The sequence below is a fragment of the Carcharhinus amblyrhynchos genome, chromosome 21 (assembly GCF_965287045.1).
Source record: "Carcharhinus amblyrhynchos chromosome 21, sCarAmb.v2.hapA, whole genome shotgun sequence".
Classification (NCBI taxonomy): domain Eukaryota; kingdom Metazoa; phylum Chordata; class Chondrichthyes; order Carcharhiniformes; family Carcharhinidae; genus Carcharhinus; species Carcharhinus amblyrhynchos.
Genome location: NC_137344.1, coordinates 44,602,537 through 44,618,255, shown reverse-complemented (window position 1 = coordinate 44,618,255; position 15,719 = coordinate 44,602,537).

Genomic DNA, 15,719 nt, shown 5'->3' with positions numbered 1-15,719 from the left:
TGGTTTTGGGGGAGGTGGAGAGGGCGGGGCAGGAGTTCCCATTCTTGGGTCAATGGAGTATTGTCCTCAGTTTTGGGAGCCATACTTCAGAAAAGATCCATTGGTCTTGGAAAAGGGTATGGTACAGATTCACTAGGAATATAGCTGGGCTTAGGAGGATACGTTGCATAAACTTGGCTTTCAGGTTTAAAGGTGAAAACAATCTAACTGATTACTAAAAGAATTCAGTGGAATATTTATTTATTATTGTCACAAACAGGCTTACAGGAAGTTACTGTGAAAATCCCCCAGTCGCCACACTCCGGTGCCTGTTCAGTAAAGTTTGTTTATTAGTCACAAGTGAGGCTTACATTAACACTGCAATGAAGCTACAGTGAATTTCCCCTAGCCGCCACAGTCCAGCGCCTGTTCGGGTACACTGAGGGAGAATTTAGCATGGCCAATGCACCTAACCAGCACGTCTTTGAGACTGTGGGGGGAAACCGGAGCACCTGGAGGAAACCCATGCAGACACGGGGAGAATGTGCAAACTCCACACAGACAGTAACCCCAGCCAGGAATCGAACCCAGGTCCTTGGCACACTAAGGGGCAATTTCTTAGCATGGCCAATCAACCTAACACGCACATCTTTGGACTGTGGGAGGAAACTGGAGTACCCGGAGGAAACCCACGCAGACACGGGGAGAATGTGCAAACTCCACACAGACAGTGACCCCAGCCGGGAATCGAACCCAGGTCCCTGGCACAGTGAAGCAGCAGTGCTAACCACTGTGCCACCATGCTGCCTAGGTACATGATTGAGAATTTAGCATGGCCAGTGCACCTTTTGCAGTGTGGGAGGAAACCGGAGCAGCCAGGGGAAACCCACGCAGACACGGGGAGAATGCGCACACTCCACACAGATGGTGACCCACGTTGGGAATCAAACCCAGGTCCCTGGCACTGTGAGGCAGCAGTGCTAACCACTGTGCCAATAGGTACAGAGAAACAATTTCCTCTGGTGAAAGGATCAGCTGCATAGCGTAGGGTTGTAAGAGGAATAAGTTAGACTGGGAGATGGTTTGATGAACTGTGATAGTATCTCAGTGGTGCATTAAAACATCTTTGTTTCAGTTGCAAATATTCTGTGATCTTTCCAAGTTAATCTGCAAAAGAATGCAAATAATGGGTAAAACTGTAAATAAGAGAAAATTGGAAGTATAATTGAATAAACTCAACATTGCAACTTATATTAATCATTCCTGACCAGTCAGAATTGCTTTTCAAATTCTGGGGCAATGGAAATGTTGTACAGTATATTTAAATCATTCATGTGAATACTCACTTTCCTCAACTTCAGGTTTGATTCTTAACGGTATACTAAGCATATTTTAGAAAATAAATTGAACTGATTGAAATCTTTTTACAGGTGGAGCAGTCCACATATATATCACTTACTGTGTGATGCTAAAAGGTTTCTGCTCTCTCATCTTAGAATCATAGAATTCTATGGCAGAAGGAGGCCATTCAGCCCATCAAGCCTGCACTGACAACCCAGGCCCTATTCCCGTAACCCCACATATTTACCCTACTAGTCCCCCTGGCACTACGGGGCAATTTTGCATGGCCGATCCACTTAATCTGCATATCTTTAGAGTGTGGGAGGAAACTGGAGTACCCACGTGATCACAGGGAGAATACGCAAACTCCACACAGACAGTGACCCGAAGCTGGTATTGAACCCAGATCCCTGATGCTATGGGGCAGCAGTGCTAACCACTGTGCCACCGTGCTGCCCAAATAGAGTATGTTAATTTTATACCTTTATCCTCTGGCTGTCTGATTGCCAGTTTAAGTTGCCATACTTAAGAACATAAGAACATAAGAACATAAGAAATAGGAGCAGGAGTAGGCCATCTGGCCCTTCGAGCCTGCCCCGCCATTCAATAAGATCATGGCTGATCTGTCGTGGCTCAGTTCCACTTTCCCGCCCTCTCCCCATAACCCTTAATCCCCTCTCTTATCAAAAACCCATCAACCCGCTTCTTAAAAATATTTAGCGAGGCAGCCTCCACCACTTCAACGGGCAGAGAATTCCAGAGATCCACCACCCTTTGAGTGAAGAAGTTCCTCCTCAACTCCGTTCTAAACCGCCCCCCCTTTATCTTGAGGCTGTGCCCCCTAGTCCTACTGTCTTTTTTGAGCGGGAAGAGTCTCTCCACCTCTATCCTATCCATCCCATTCATCATCTTATACGTCTCAATGAGATCTCCCCTCATTCTTCTAAACTCTAACGAGTACAAGCCTAGTTTATTCAGCCTCTCCTCATAGCTCGACCCCCTCAACTCCGGTATCAGCCTAGTAAACCTCCTCTGCACTCCCTCCAAGGCCAAAATATCCTTGCGCAGGTGCGGCGCCCAAAACTGCACACAGTACTCCAGCTGCGGCCTCACCAATGCCCTATACAGCTGCAGCAAGACCTCCCTACTTTTATATTCAATCCCCCTCGCTATGAAGGCCAGCATCCCATTCGCCTTCCTGACCACCTGCTGCACCTGCAGGCTGGGTTTTTGCGACTCATGCACAAGGACCCCGAGGTCCCTCTGCACCGTCGCCTGCTGCAGTTTTTCGCCACGTAAGTAATAGTCCTTCCTACCATTCTTCCTACCAAAGTGGACCACCTCACACTTGCCAACATTAAATTCCATTTGCCATTTCCTGGCCCATTCGCCCAGCCTATCTAGATCCTTCTGCAGACTCTCCACACCCTCCGCACAATTTGCCTTTCCCCCAATCTTGGTGTCATCAGCAAATTTCGACACCCTACACTCGGTTCCCTCCTCCAGATCATCTATATAAATGGTAAATAGCTGAGGCCCCAGCACCGACCCCTGGGGCACCCCACTAGTCACCAACCGCCAATCCGAATAGCACCCATTGACCCCCACTCTCTGCCTCCTATTTGACAACCAATCCTCTATCCACGCTAACACCCTACCCCCAACTCCATGTCCTCTGACCTTCTGCAGTAACCTCTTGTGAGGTACCTTATCAAACGCCTTCTGAAAATCCAGAAAGACCACATCCACCGGCTCTCCTCTATCCACCGCCCTAGACACATCCTCATAGAACTCCAGTAAATTTGTCAGACACGACTTCCCTTTAATGAAACCGTGTTGCGTCTGCCCTATCAAGCAATTCCCTTCAATACTTCATTTACAGTATTTAAGCACCAAGATTATGTCCCCTTTCGACATTGTGGAACAGTTGCCCAAGTGAAGTGAAGTGAGCAAATGATCCAGTACTGTACTTGGGCAAAGTTTTCGAGTTATTAAGGGGAAGCAGGAGGCTAGGTAGCAAGAACCTATTCCCACTGGTTTGGGAATAATCATAGAATCCCTGCAGCACAAAAGAAAACCATTTGGCCCATTGAGCCTGCACCAACCACAATCCCACCCAGTCCCTATCTCCGTAACCTCACATATTTACCCTGCTGATCCTTCTGATACTAAGGGAGCAATTTAGCATGACCGACCCACAACGCACACATCTCTGGATGGACATAGTCTGAAAACTGGAGCCCAATCTTTCAGGAGTAACTAGTAGAGGTGTGGAACTTTCTTCAGCAAATGATGCCAGATCAATCCCTAATTTTCAAACTGCGATTTGTTTTGTTAATCAAATATATTAAGGGATTGCGGGGCAAAAGCAGGTATATGGGGCAAAATTTCTGTCTTTGAGACAGGTAACTGAAATCAGAACATTTCCCAACTTGGCTGATCTGCCTCAGTAGAAAAGTGCCTCATTGGACCCAACTGTCGTTCCGCCTGGTGAGGGATAGAGCTGGACCCACCTCCTATGGAAGTAGCTCAGATGCAGCCACAGGGCGGTGAGTGCCAAAGTTGGAAGGCCGACTTTGATTCTCTGGGACTTTGTCACATTTTAGTCCCTCAACTATTAACCATTCAGACATCATCAGTCTCCCACCCATTCTACTGCCATGCCTCCATGCCAACTCAACACTAACTCATGCCCCTGATCCCTTGCCTCTTATAGCCCCATGCCAACTCATGGCCCTTCCATACCTACTCAACCAGCAGGCACTATATCAAAACCAATGATCTGTAGAGTAACAACAGCATGTGTGAAACTGCTTAGAGAAAGAAACATCCATTTATAAACACTTTGGAAAAAGACTGGTGTTTCTACAAGCCTATCTAAGTTTCAGTCAAATAGACCATTAAAATATCAGTGACAGAAACAGTAAGCATCTGTTAATCATGTACAAATAAGCGCTGAGGCATTGCCAGAAGAGATCACAGAAAGAACAACTTACCATAACGACATAAAAATGTCAATCAAGCAAAGTCAACAGTTCTGTCCAACATCGTGGACAACCTCCCACTCACATATTTGTTTTATGGGTTTTGAATCTTGGGCTGCAGATCAGCAGTGATCTTAGTGAATGGTCAAAAAGGCTGGAGGGGTTAAATGGTCAATTCCTGTTCCTACACTTTCAGAATCCTGAATATTAGGTTGAAACATTAAGGCAATTATACAGCTGTGAATAGGACAGAAATTATATTTAAAGCTAAAATATTGAGAGGCTAAATTTGCTCAGCATAAATAATGTCTTGTTACTATTTTAGCATATTTATGAACATAGAATTCCTACAGTGCAGAAGGAGGCCATTTGACCCATCGAGCCTGCACCAATAACAATCCCACTCAGGTCCTATCCCTGTAAACAATATATTTGCTCTGCTATTGCCCTTGATACTAAAAGGCCATAGCTAATCAATCTAACCTGCACATTTTAGAACATGGAACATAGAAAAACTACAGCACAAACAGGCCCTTTGGCCCACAAGTTGCACTGATCATATCTCTACCCACTAGGTTTACCTATAACCCTCAATCCTACTAAGTCCCACGTACTCATCCAGAAGTCTCTTAAAAGACCTTATCGAATCTGCCTCCACCATCACTGCCAGCAGCCGATTCCATGCACCCACCACCTCTGAGTGAAAAACTTACCCCTGACATCTCCTCTGTTCCTACTCCCCAGCACCTTAAACCTGTGTCCTCTTGTGGCAGCCATTTCAGCCCTGGGAAAAAAAACCTCTGAGAATTCACCCTATCTATACCTCTCAACATCTTATACACTTCTATCAGGTCACCTCTCATCCTTCGTCTCTCCAAGGAGAAAAGACCAAGCTCATTCAACCTATCCTCATAAGGCATGCCACAATTCAGGTAACTTCCTTGTAAATCTCCTCTGCACCCTTTCAATGGCTTCCGCATCCTTCCTGTAATGAGGCAACTAGAACTGAGCACAGTACTCCAAGTGGGGTCTGACCAGGGTCTTATACAGCTGCAGCATTATCTCCCGACCCCTAAACTCAATTCCTCGATTGATGAAGGCCAGTACACCATAGGCCTTCTTAACCACAGCATCTACCTGCGAAGCCGATTTGAGAATCCTATGCACCCGGACCCCAAGATCCTTCTGATCTTCCACACTGCCAAGAGTCCTACCCTTAATATTATGTTCCTTATGACATACAGGAGCCCTCACACTTTTAGATGCATCAGAGATAACTAGATGTTTAGTTGTCTCATCAAAATGCCCCTGGTATAATTCTTTGAATCCTCTATTAACCAATTAACCCTTTAATAGGAAATGAACTATGCTGATGGTGCTCGGGGCATCAATCCAGCTATGGGATGTACAAATTTCAGCATCCATGGACAAGTGCAAGGATATCCCAAAAACCTCATCTCACGTTGAGTTAGCATAAAGGAATGGTAAAGTGCCTACTATGGGCCACTTACCACTAAGTGGAGGGTCAATTCAATGTGGAAGTTAATCTCATGACAAATAAATGTAGAGTTATAACCATTTGTACTTGGAAGGCTGTATCGAAGGAGACATCCAACGTGAAGGAAAGGTCTAGATGCTGAGAGAATTTCACTGCTAATCATCTCACGCTGATGAAAATTCCTTTCCAAAGGGGGGAACAGCTGCCAACTATGTTTATCCAAATAGTATTATTAGCACATGTGTAGCCAGTACCTTTCGGAAATTGAGTAGTAAAGGGGAGGTAAATACAATATAAGTATTACAAGATGTTCTAAAAGGGAAGCATCCTTATTAGCAGCTGATAAAGATTGTTTTCCTTTCATTTTCATGTTTGGAACTTCCTAAACACAATTACACGCTGTTCTTTGCCAATTCCAGCTCACAAGGTCCTTGACTTTTTATATATAAGCAGCAATGTTCACAGTCTGTTTCTCTCTGCAAAACTGTGTCTCATCCAGTTCATGTGGCTGCTTCCTGAGCAGCAGAGAAAGGTTATTCATTTGGCTCCATTATATCAGAAGCCCTGGCTTGCTATAATATGGCCATTACTGAATTGGAGCCTGGGATTTGCAACATGTGGGGACTACTAAAAATGGAATAACATGGAACTCTTAACAAATAGCAGTTAATAATTCAAATAATTTTCTATACACAAGAATGCAAAAAGAAAGCACTCAGTCTTTGAAAAAATGACATCAGATGTCACTTTGATCAAATTGCTTTTACATGTCTACGTTCTCCAAAGAAACCATAGAAACCCTACAGCACAGAAAGAGGCCATTCAGCCCATTGAGTCTGCACCGACCACAATCCCTACCCAGGCCCTATCCCCATATCCCTACATATTTACCCACTAATCCCTCTAACCTATGCGTCTCAGGACACTAAGGGGCAATTTCTTAACATGGCCAATCAACCTAACCCACACATTTTTGGACTGTGGGAGGAAACTGGAGCACCCGGAGGAAACCCACGCAGACACGAGGAGAATGTGCAAACTCCACACAGACAAAGATGTGTAGGTTAAGTGATTGGCCATAACAAATTGCCCCTTTGTCTCAGGGGGATTAGCAGGGTTAATTTGTGGGATTACAGGCATTGGGCCTGGGTGGGATTGTTGTTGGTGCAGGCATGAGGGGCCGAATGGCCTCCATCTGTACTGTAGGGATTCTATGATTCTATTATTGATGCTGTCTTTTTCTTTGTGGGAAATGGTTATTTTTAGGCCATTAAGAAAGCCTTGACGTCTGCCCTTTATATTGAAGCTGCTTTGGGGATTGGCTAGTGAAGTATGTCCCCTCATTTTCTTACAGGGGCCTGTAATTTTACACCCGCTGTTTACAAACTGTCTACATGTCATGAGCAGCACAAACATTATTACATCTTTTAAAACAGCCTAAAGGTCTCCCCTGTTAATTCTTTCTGGAAAAAGATATGCCCCTCTTTATTGTAGGATCTGAGTAATTTTGCAGAGGTGTCTTCATCCATGGTTGTTGGTAACTGATGGCTCCAAGCAGCCAACCTTGAATGCTATCTTTCTCTTCGAACAGTTAGGGAACGCTGATTCCCTCAAGATGTGTGTAACTTGACCTTTTGTCAAAAAAATGAGCATTAACTTAAATAATCTCTTTGCCGGTGGTGACCTACCATCCGAACACAGATAGAATAGTAAATGCTTTCAGTTGATAAAGGAGAAGTCACTTTCTGAAAAGCAAATGAATGTTTCATGAGTCCAGCCACGCTGCGTGTACCTGAGGGAAATTACACTTAACTGCACTAATTTGGTTTACCTCTTGTGGCATTGAGTTTGATGTATGCGGGCACTGTACAAAACAGGATATCTGTAACCTCTATCAACCAACTGTGAACTGTGAACTAGCCGGCTCAGCTGACACCTTCAGTTCCTGATGAGAAGTATCCAGTACTGCCGGGGTTTAGTGCAGTTGTCACTTTCAATTCTCCTGTTAGTGCCGTCAGGAGGTTGTTCCTTGATCATAAGAAATAGGAGCAGGAGGAGGCCATTTGGCTCATCAAACATACACCGCCAGCCAATTAGATCATGGCTAATTGGTTACGGTCTCCACTTCAAAAACGTGCAGGTTAGGGTTGATTGGCCGTGGCAGATTGCCCCATAGTGTCAGGGGGAATTAGCAGGGTAAGTACGTGGGGTTAGAAGGATAGGACCTTGCTGGGATGTGGTCCGTGCAGGCATGATGGACAAATGGCCTCCTCCTGCACTGTAGGTATTCTATGATCCAATTTTCCTGCCTGTCTCCATGACAAAGTCAGCCTTGAGTATGACCCAACCTCTGCTACTTTGTAGAAATGAATTCTGAAGACTGGTGAGAGGGAGAAATTACTCTTCATCTTGGACTTTAAAGGCAACCCCCTATTTTTAAACAGTGCCTCTGAATTCTAGATTTCTTCAGGGTGAAACATCTCCTCAGCATCTACCTACCAAGTCCATTTGGAATCTTTCAATGAGATCACTTCCAATCTTTCTAAAATTAAACGAATATGGGCCCAACCTGTTCACCTTTCCTCATAAAGCAACCCCTCCATTCCAGGAACCAGCCTAGTGAACCATCTCGGGACTGAACCATAGAAAATTACAGCTCAGAAACAGGCCTTTTGGCCCTTCTTGTCTGTGCCGAACCATTTTTTGCCTAGTCCCACTGACCTGCACTTGGACCATATCCCTCCACACCCCTCTCATCCATGAACTCGTCCAAGTTTTTCTTAAATGTTAAAAGTGACCCCGCATTTACCACTTTATCCGGCAGCTCAATCCACATTCCCAGCACTCTCTGCGTGAAGAAGCCCCCCCTAATATTCCTTTTAAAAACTTTTCTCCTTTCACCCTTAACCCATGCCCTCTGGTTTTTTTCCCCCCCTAGCCTCAGTGGAGAAAGCCTGCTTGCATTCACTCTATCTATACCCGTCACTGGGTATAATGGACTGCTTTCATTACCACTAAATCTTTCCTTAAGCAAGGACATCAAAACTGAATGCAATACTTTAGGTGTAGTCTCACCAAAACCCTGTACAGTTGTAACACAACATCTCTACTTTATCTTTTACAATATGGACAATGAAAGGAAAACAAAAGGGCGCAGGTCTGGTCCCAAAACCGGATACAGGCATATAATCATATCCCCATCGAAGTTTGGCATTTTCATTGACAGTTCTTTCAAATTCCATATAGGAGATCTGCCTCTCTCACTCCTAAAGCTCTAGAGTTGTGATTTATTGTTTGTAACCCGTACCTCTGTAAACTGCTACAGTCATATAACACATCCCCCCAACCCCTCCAGCACCACCTCTCCAGTTCCGTGCTGTCCCCACTGTGTTAGCAATATTGACAGCCATGCTTTCAGGTGTAAAGGCCTCATGGGCTGGAATTCCCCTGCTAAGTGTCACCAATCCCTCTCTTTTCCTTTAAGATATTCTTTAAAATCTACCTCTTTGACCAAATGTTTGGTCACTTTAGGGTTCTGATGTGGAGATGCCGGCGTTGGACTGGCGTAAACACAGTAAAAAGTCTGACAACACCAGGTTTTAGTCCAACCGATTTATTTGGTAATAGATTCACAAGCTTTTGAGGTTTCCCTCTTCGTCAGGTGAATGGAGAGTTCTGGCCTCAGACAGAGCATATAAAGCACAGACAGTTTAGAGATTACTGATTAGAATGCGAATCCTTACACCTAACCTGCTGTTCAAGACCTGAAGTGGCTGACAATGTGAGTGGAAGGAGCACTGATCACAGGTTACAGAGATGTGTATTGTCTCCAGACAGTACAGTAAGTGAGGTTTTGCAAACCCAGGCAAGTCACGGGGGTTACAGATAGTGCGACATGAACCCAAGATCCCTGTTGAGACCGTCCTCATGTGTGTGGAACTTGGCTATCAGTCTCTGTTCAGCGACTCTGCGCTGTCGTGTGTCGTGAAGGCCGCCTTGGAGAATGCTTACCCGAAGGTCAGAGGCTGAATGCCCGTGACCACTGAAGTGTTCGCCAACAGGAAGGGAACAGTCTTGCCTGGTGATTGTCGAGCGATGTTCATTCATCCGTTGTCGTAGCGTCTGCATGGTCTCCCCAATGTACCATGCTTCGGGACATCCTTTCTTGCAACGTATCAGGTAGACAATGTTGGCCGAGTTGCAAGAGTATTTACCATGTACCTGGTGGATGGTATTCTCACGTGTGATGATGGTATCCATGTCGATGATCCGGCATGTCTTGCAGAGGTTGCTGTGGCAGGGTTGTGTGGAATTGTGGTCACTGTTCTCCTGAAGACTGGGTAGTTTGCTGCGAACAATGGTCTGTTTGAGGTTGTGTGGTTGTCTGAAGGCAAGAAGTGGGGGTGTGGGGATAGCCCTGGCGAGATGTTCGTCTTCATCAAAGATACGTTGAAGACGCCGGAGAAGATGTCGTAGCTTCTCCGCTCCGGGGAAGTACTGGACGACGAAGGGTACTCTGACAACTGTGTCCCGTGTTTGCCTTCTGAGGAGATCGGTGCGGTTTTTTGCTGTGGCGCATCGGAACTGTTGACCTATGAGTCGAGCACCATATCCTGTTCTTATGAGGGCATCTTTCAGGGTCTGGAGGTGTCTGTCACGATCCTCCTCATCTGAGCAAATCCTGTATATACGGAGGGCTTGTCCATAGGGAATGGCTTCTTTAACATGTTTAGGGTGGAAACTGGAGAAGTGGAGCATTGTGAGATTGTCTGTGGGCTTGCGGTACAGTGAGGTGCTGAGGTGACCGTCCTTAATGGAGATGCGTGTGTCCAAGAATGCAACTGATTCTGGGGAATAGTCCATGGTGAGTCTGGTGGTGGGGTGGAACTTGTTGATATCATCATATAGTTGTTTCAGTGATTGTTCACCATGAGGCCAAAGGAAGAAAATGTCATCGATGTATCTAGTGTATAGCATTGGTTGAAGATTCTGTGCAGTGAAGAAGTCTTGTTCGAACCTGTGCATGAAGATGTTGGCATATTGAGGTGCAAATTTGGTCCCCATGGCTGTTCCATGTGTCTGGATGAAAAACTGGTTGTTGAAGGTGAAGACATTGTGGTCCAAGATAAAGCGGATGAGTTGTAAAATTGCATCTGGAAACTCGCAGTTGTCAGCATTGAGTACTGAGGCAGTCGCAGCAATGCCATCGTTGTGGGGGATGTTGGTGTAGAGCGCCGAGACATCCATTGTGACGAGGAGTGTCCCTGGTTCAACTGCTCCATGTGTGCTGAGTTTCAGTAGGAAGTCCGTAGTGTCGCGACAAAAGCTGGGGGTTCTTTGTACAATGGGTTTCAGGATGCCCTCGACGTAGCCGGAGAGGTTCTCACACAGAGTCCCATTGCCCGATACGATGGGACGGCCAGGTGTGTTTGCCTTGTGTATCTTTGGGAGGCAGTAGAGATCTCCAATGCAGGGAGTACGTGGAATGAGAGCACGGAGGGTGCTCTGAAGGTCCGGATCAAAGGTCTTCATCAGATTGTTGAGTTGACGAGCGTGTTCTTTGGTCGGATCTGTGGGTAACTGTCTGTAGTGTTCCTCATTGTTTAGTTGTCGGTACACTTCTTTACAGTAATCCGTTCTGTTCGGTATGACGATGGCCCCTCCTTTGCTGGTTTGATGACAATGTTGCGGTTTGTCTTGAGAGCGTGGATGGCATTGCGTTGTGCTTGGGTGATGTTCGGGGCTGTCTTGTGAGTGCGGTTGATGAATCTGGTGTTAACGCACCTCCTGATGGTTTGGGCATTCAAGTCCAGTCGAGGGCAGCGGCCTTCCGGAGAAGTCCAATTGGATTCCTTCCTCTTAGGTTGTTGCACTGCGGATCTCTCTGTTGGTTGTTCTGGTTCATCGGCTGTCTCATTGTGTTCGCTGTAGGCCTCTTGGGGTTTGTGGAAAAACTCCCGCAGCCTCATTCGCCTGATGAATTCCTCTGTGTCCGCTGCAAGACTGATGGGGTCCATTTTGGTGGTGGGGCAGAAATTGAGCCCTCGGCTGAGAACTTCGAATTCATCTCGTTGAAGTGTGTAGTCCGACTTTAGGGTTGCCAGTCGTGACTAAGTGTATTCCTGAAGGTTTTTTCACATGACTTGTCCCCGCGCTTTAGCCTCTAATCAGCCAACACATCCAACCTTGTGATGTACTGTCCTCCTACACCAATTGGGTTGCAAAAAGACTCATTACCAATTAGATAATGCTTGATCATCAGACAAACAGTCCTTTTTCTTCCCATTTTTAATATGTTTACATCTAATAAAGATCAAAGAAGAGTACAATACAGGGACAAGCACTTCGGCCCACTAAGCCTGTGTCGAGACATGATACCTTTCTAAACTAAAGATCTTTTGCCTCCATGTGGTCTGTATCCCTCTATTCCCTGTTTATTCATATATCTGCCAAGATGCCGCTTAAATGTTGCCATTATATCTGCTTCTCCGGCCTCCTCTGGCAGCACATTCCAGACACTTACATAGAACATTACAGCGCAGTACAGGCCCTTCAGCCCTTGATGTTGCGCCGACCAGTGGAACAAATCCAATGACCCTCTAACCTAAACTATTCCAATATTATCCATATGTCTATCCAATGACCGTTTGAATGCCCTTAAAGTTGGCGAGTCCACTACTGCTGCAGGCAGGGCATTCCACGCCCTTACTACCCTCTGAGTAAAGAACCTACCTCTGACATCTGTCCTATATTTATCACCCCTCAATTTAAAGCTATGTCCCCTCGTGTTAGCCATCACCATCCGAGGAAAAAGGCTCTCACTGTCCACCCTATCTAATCATCTGATCATCTTGTACGCCTCAATTAAGTCACCTCTTAACCTTCTTCTCTCTAACGAAAACAACCTCAAGTCCCTCAGCCTTTCCTCATAAGACCTTCCCACCATACCAGGCAACATCCTGGTAAATCTCCTCTACACCCTTTCCAATGCTTCCACCACTTACTACCCTCTGTGTAAAAAACCTGCCTCTCACATCTCCTTTAAACTTTCCCCCTTTTACCTTAAACCTATGCCCCCTCAGAAATTGACAATTCTACCCTGCGAAAGAGAGCTGTTCAAAGAAAATGACGAAAAACCCCAATGTCTTGATGGTCTTTCTCTAGGATTGGACCCTGTGGGGGTTGATCTTTAATTCTTGGAGACTCCAGGCCAATCCTGGATAGGTGGTAACCCTTTGGTCACGTATGTCTCTCTCTTTGGATTGGTGTTAATTTGTGTCTGGCTATGCTCCAGTGGGATGTTCTACTGCATTAATATTGTATGTTATTGTAGATCTTGCTCACCTTGTAATGGGAGATTCATGCTCTATGCGTGCTTCTGCGGCTAGCGAGATACTCCCTTTTTACAAGTTCATCAACCATCTTCAACTCTAATGGCCCGTTCAACTCAGCCACCTGCCTTTGATGTTTTTAATTGCGTGGAATTAACTTAATGTGCAATCCTGAATAACTTTTCTCATTAATTGCTGCTTAACGAACACTAATCTGGCAAGCAACCCCTTAACACTGGGTCAGCGCATTAATGTGCGTCACAGCCATTTAATCCCAAGAGTGATTGTAGGACCACGGGCCATGCACATTTTACCACCATTACTTCATTGCTGTACACGATTAGCATAACTGACACTTAGAGAAAATGAAGCTTCTTAATAAGGACAGAGGGACATTGTGTTGCTGGGAGGTCACCAGAAGTGAAAGGTCAGGAGAGCAAAATGGAAGAGCTGAATTAACACATAGTTCTTAGTTGTGTCTGATAACCTCCGTGAAGCAGGAAAAATTCCAGCAAATTTGCACAAAGCCTATGATATCATACCTCACACATTACATGGCTTAGCTCCATTTTCCCAATCTTTTTTGCTTCCTAAAGCGTTTAGCTTGCTTTTGATTAAGTTTGATTTCACTAGCTTTTTGTTATAATTTGTGCCAGATTCTAATATGCGAAAGGATTTCTTCCAACCTTCCACTTTATGCTTGGTAGCATCATCCTCCTTGCTCCTGATTCATGGACCAGTACAAACAATATTTCATGATTTATCCTTTCAGAATTTTAAACTATTCTATTAGATCTCCCCTTTTCTACTCCAGTGAATACGGCCCTAACTATGGCCTTTCATCACTGTCTCATCATAGTGAATCTATGTTGCACCTTTATCATGGCTGTATCATCCTTTCTATATCTCCGGCTCTCCAACTGTGGCATATCCAATGTCTTATAGAGGTTCATCATTACTTCTTTGTTGCTGTATTCAAAACCTCCACATCTAAAACCCTGAATCCCATTTGTCTTTACAGTCTTTTCCACTTAACATCCTGTTCTCTTTTAACAGCCTTTAAATTATTTGAATCCCTTGATTTCTCTATTTCCTCCACTGCGTTGCTTTGAGAATTTTGCCGTTTATGATGTATCTGTTCTCCATTTTCTTTCCCAGGGCGTACCATTTCACATTAATCTTCACTGGACTGCATTCATTGCACATCTGCTGACTCCACTAACTTGCCTGACTCTTTTTTCTTTCCCCACTGGTTTCCCCGTGTCCTTCCTCACAGTCTGTGAAACTACCGGAGCGGATTCCACAGTGTGGCAACAAAATCCATGGGTTTGATGGGCCATGCAAAATTCTTCTCATTTCACATTTCCTTCTGCTGTTTTCTCCATCCTCAAACTCGTTCGTGTCATCACGTTGCAATTCTTGCCATTTTGTCACTCAGTAGGAACAAGTTTTTAAAACAATTATCAGTGTCACAAGTAGGCTTATGTTAACACTGCAATGAAGTCACTGTGAGAATCCCCTAGTTGCCACTCTCCGGCGCCTGTTTGGGTACCGAGGGAGAATTTAGCATGGCCGATGCGCCTAACCAGCACGTCTTTCAGACTGTGAGAGGAAACTGGAGGACCCAGAGGAAACCCGTGCAGACATGGGGAGAATGCACAGGCTCCGCGCAGGCAGTGACCCAAGCTGGGAATGGAATTCGGGACCTTGGCGTTGTGAGTTAGCAGTGCTAACCACTGTGCTACCATGTGGGTTCACAAAGGGTAAGCTGAAGAATGTAAAGCAAATCCTTCCCTTTTGACGAAGGGTCATCCAGACTCGTAACATTGACTCTATTTTCTCTGCGGTCAGAATTGCTGAGTTTCTCCAACATTTCCTGTTTCTGTTGCAGATTCCAGCGTGCGCAGTATTTTGCCTTTATCTTTCCCTTTTGAAGTTGGCTTTTCCGTATAAGCAATGGATCTTACTCTCCTTTGCTGGCGATTTGGAAAAGGAGTTAAAATATTAGTATGGGTTCCGTGGTGCAGATCAGGAAAGGATTTACTATCCAGTTCGTCAGAAAATTAAGTCCCCGAGTAAAATGATTGAAAATATTTAATGAATTTAGCAAAATGAATAAATTCTAATGTCAATTGTGTTATTGCCTTAACCCAAGAAAATGCAAATACAAGGCTCCATGATAGATCAATAAAGCAATTAGAACAGCAGTAAGGACAAACACACCATACAAAGCAATCAAAAAGCTAATAGAATGTTGGGATACATAACAGCATCCTCCATCCCTGGAGGTTACCCTGGTGTTTTCTTTTTGATTATGTGCTTGTTATTTTCCATTTGGAGTTCAGAAAGAGCTTACATTTCCACAGGGTCTTCAACAACCTGAATCCAACTCCAGACACTTCACAGGCAGGGAAACATTTTTTGAAATATCATCACTTATAGGAAATGCAGTGACCGATTTCCCTCCAAGAGGCAAAGAGATAAATGATTGGTTTTAGTGATGTTGGTTGCCGGGGGTAGGGAAATATTGGATGCGATTGCAGGAGACTTTGACTGCTCTCCTTCAAGAAGCGCCATGGGGCTATT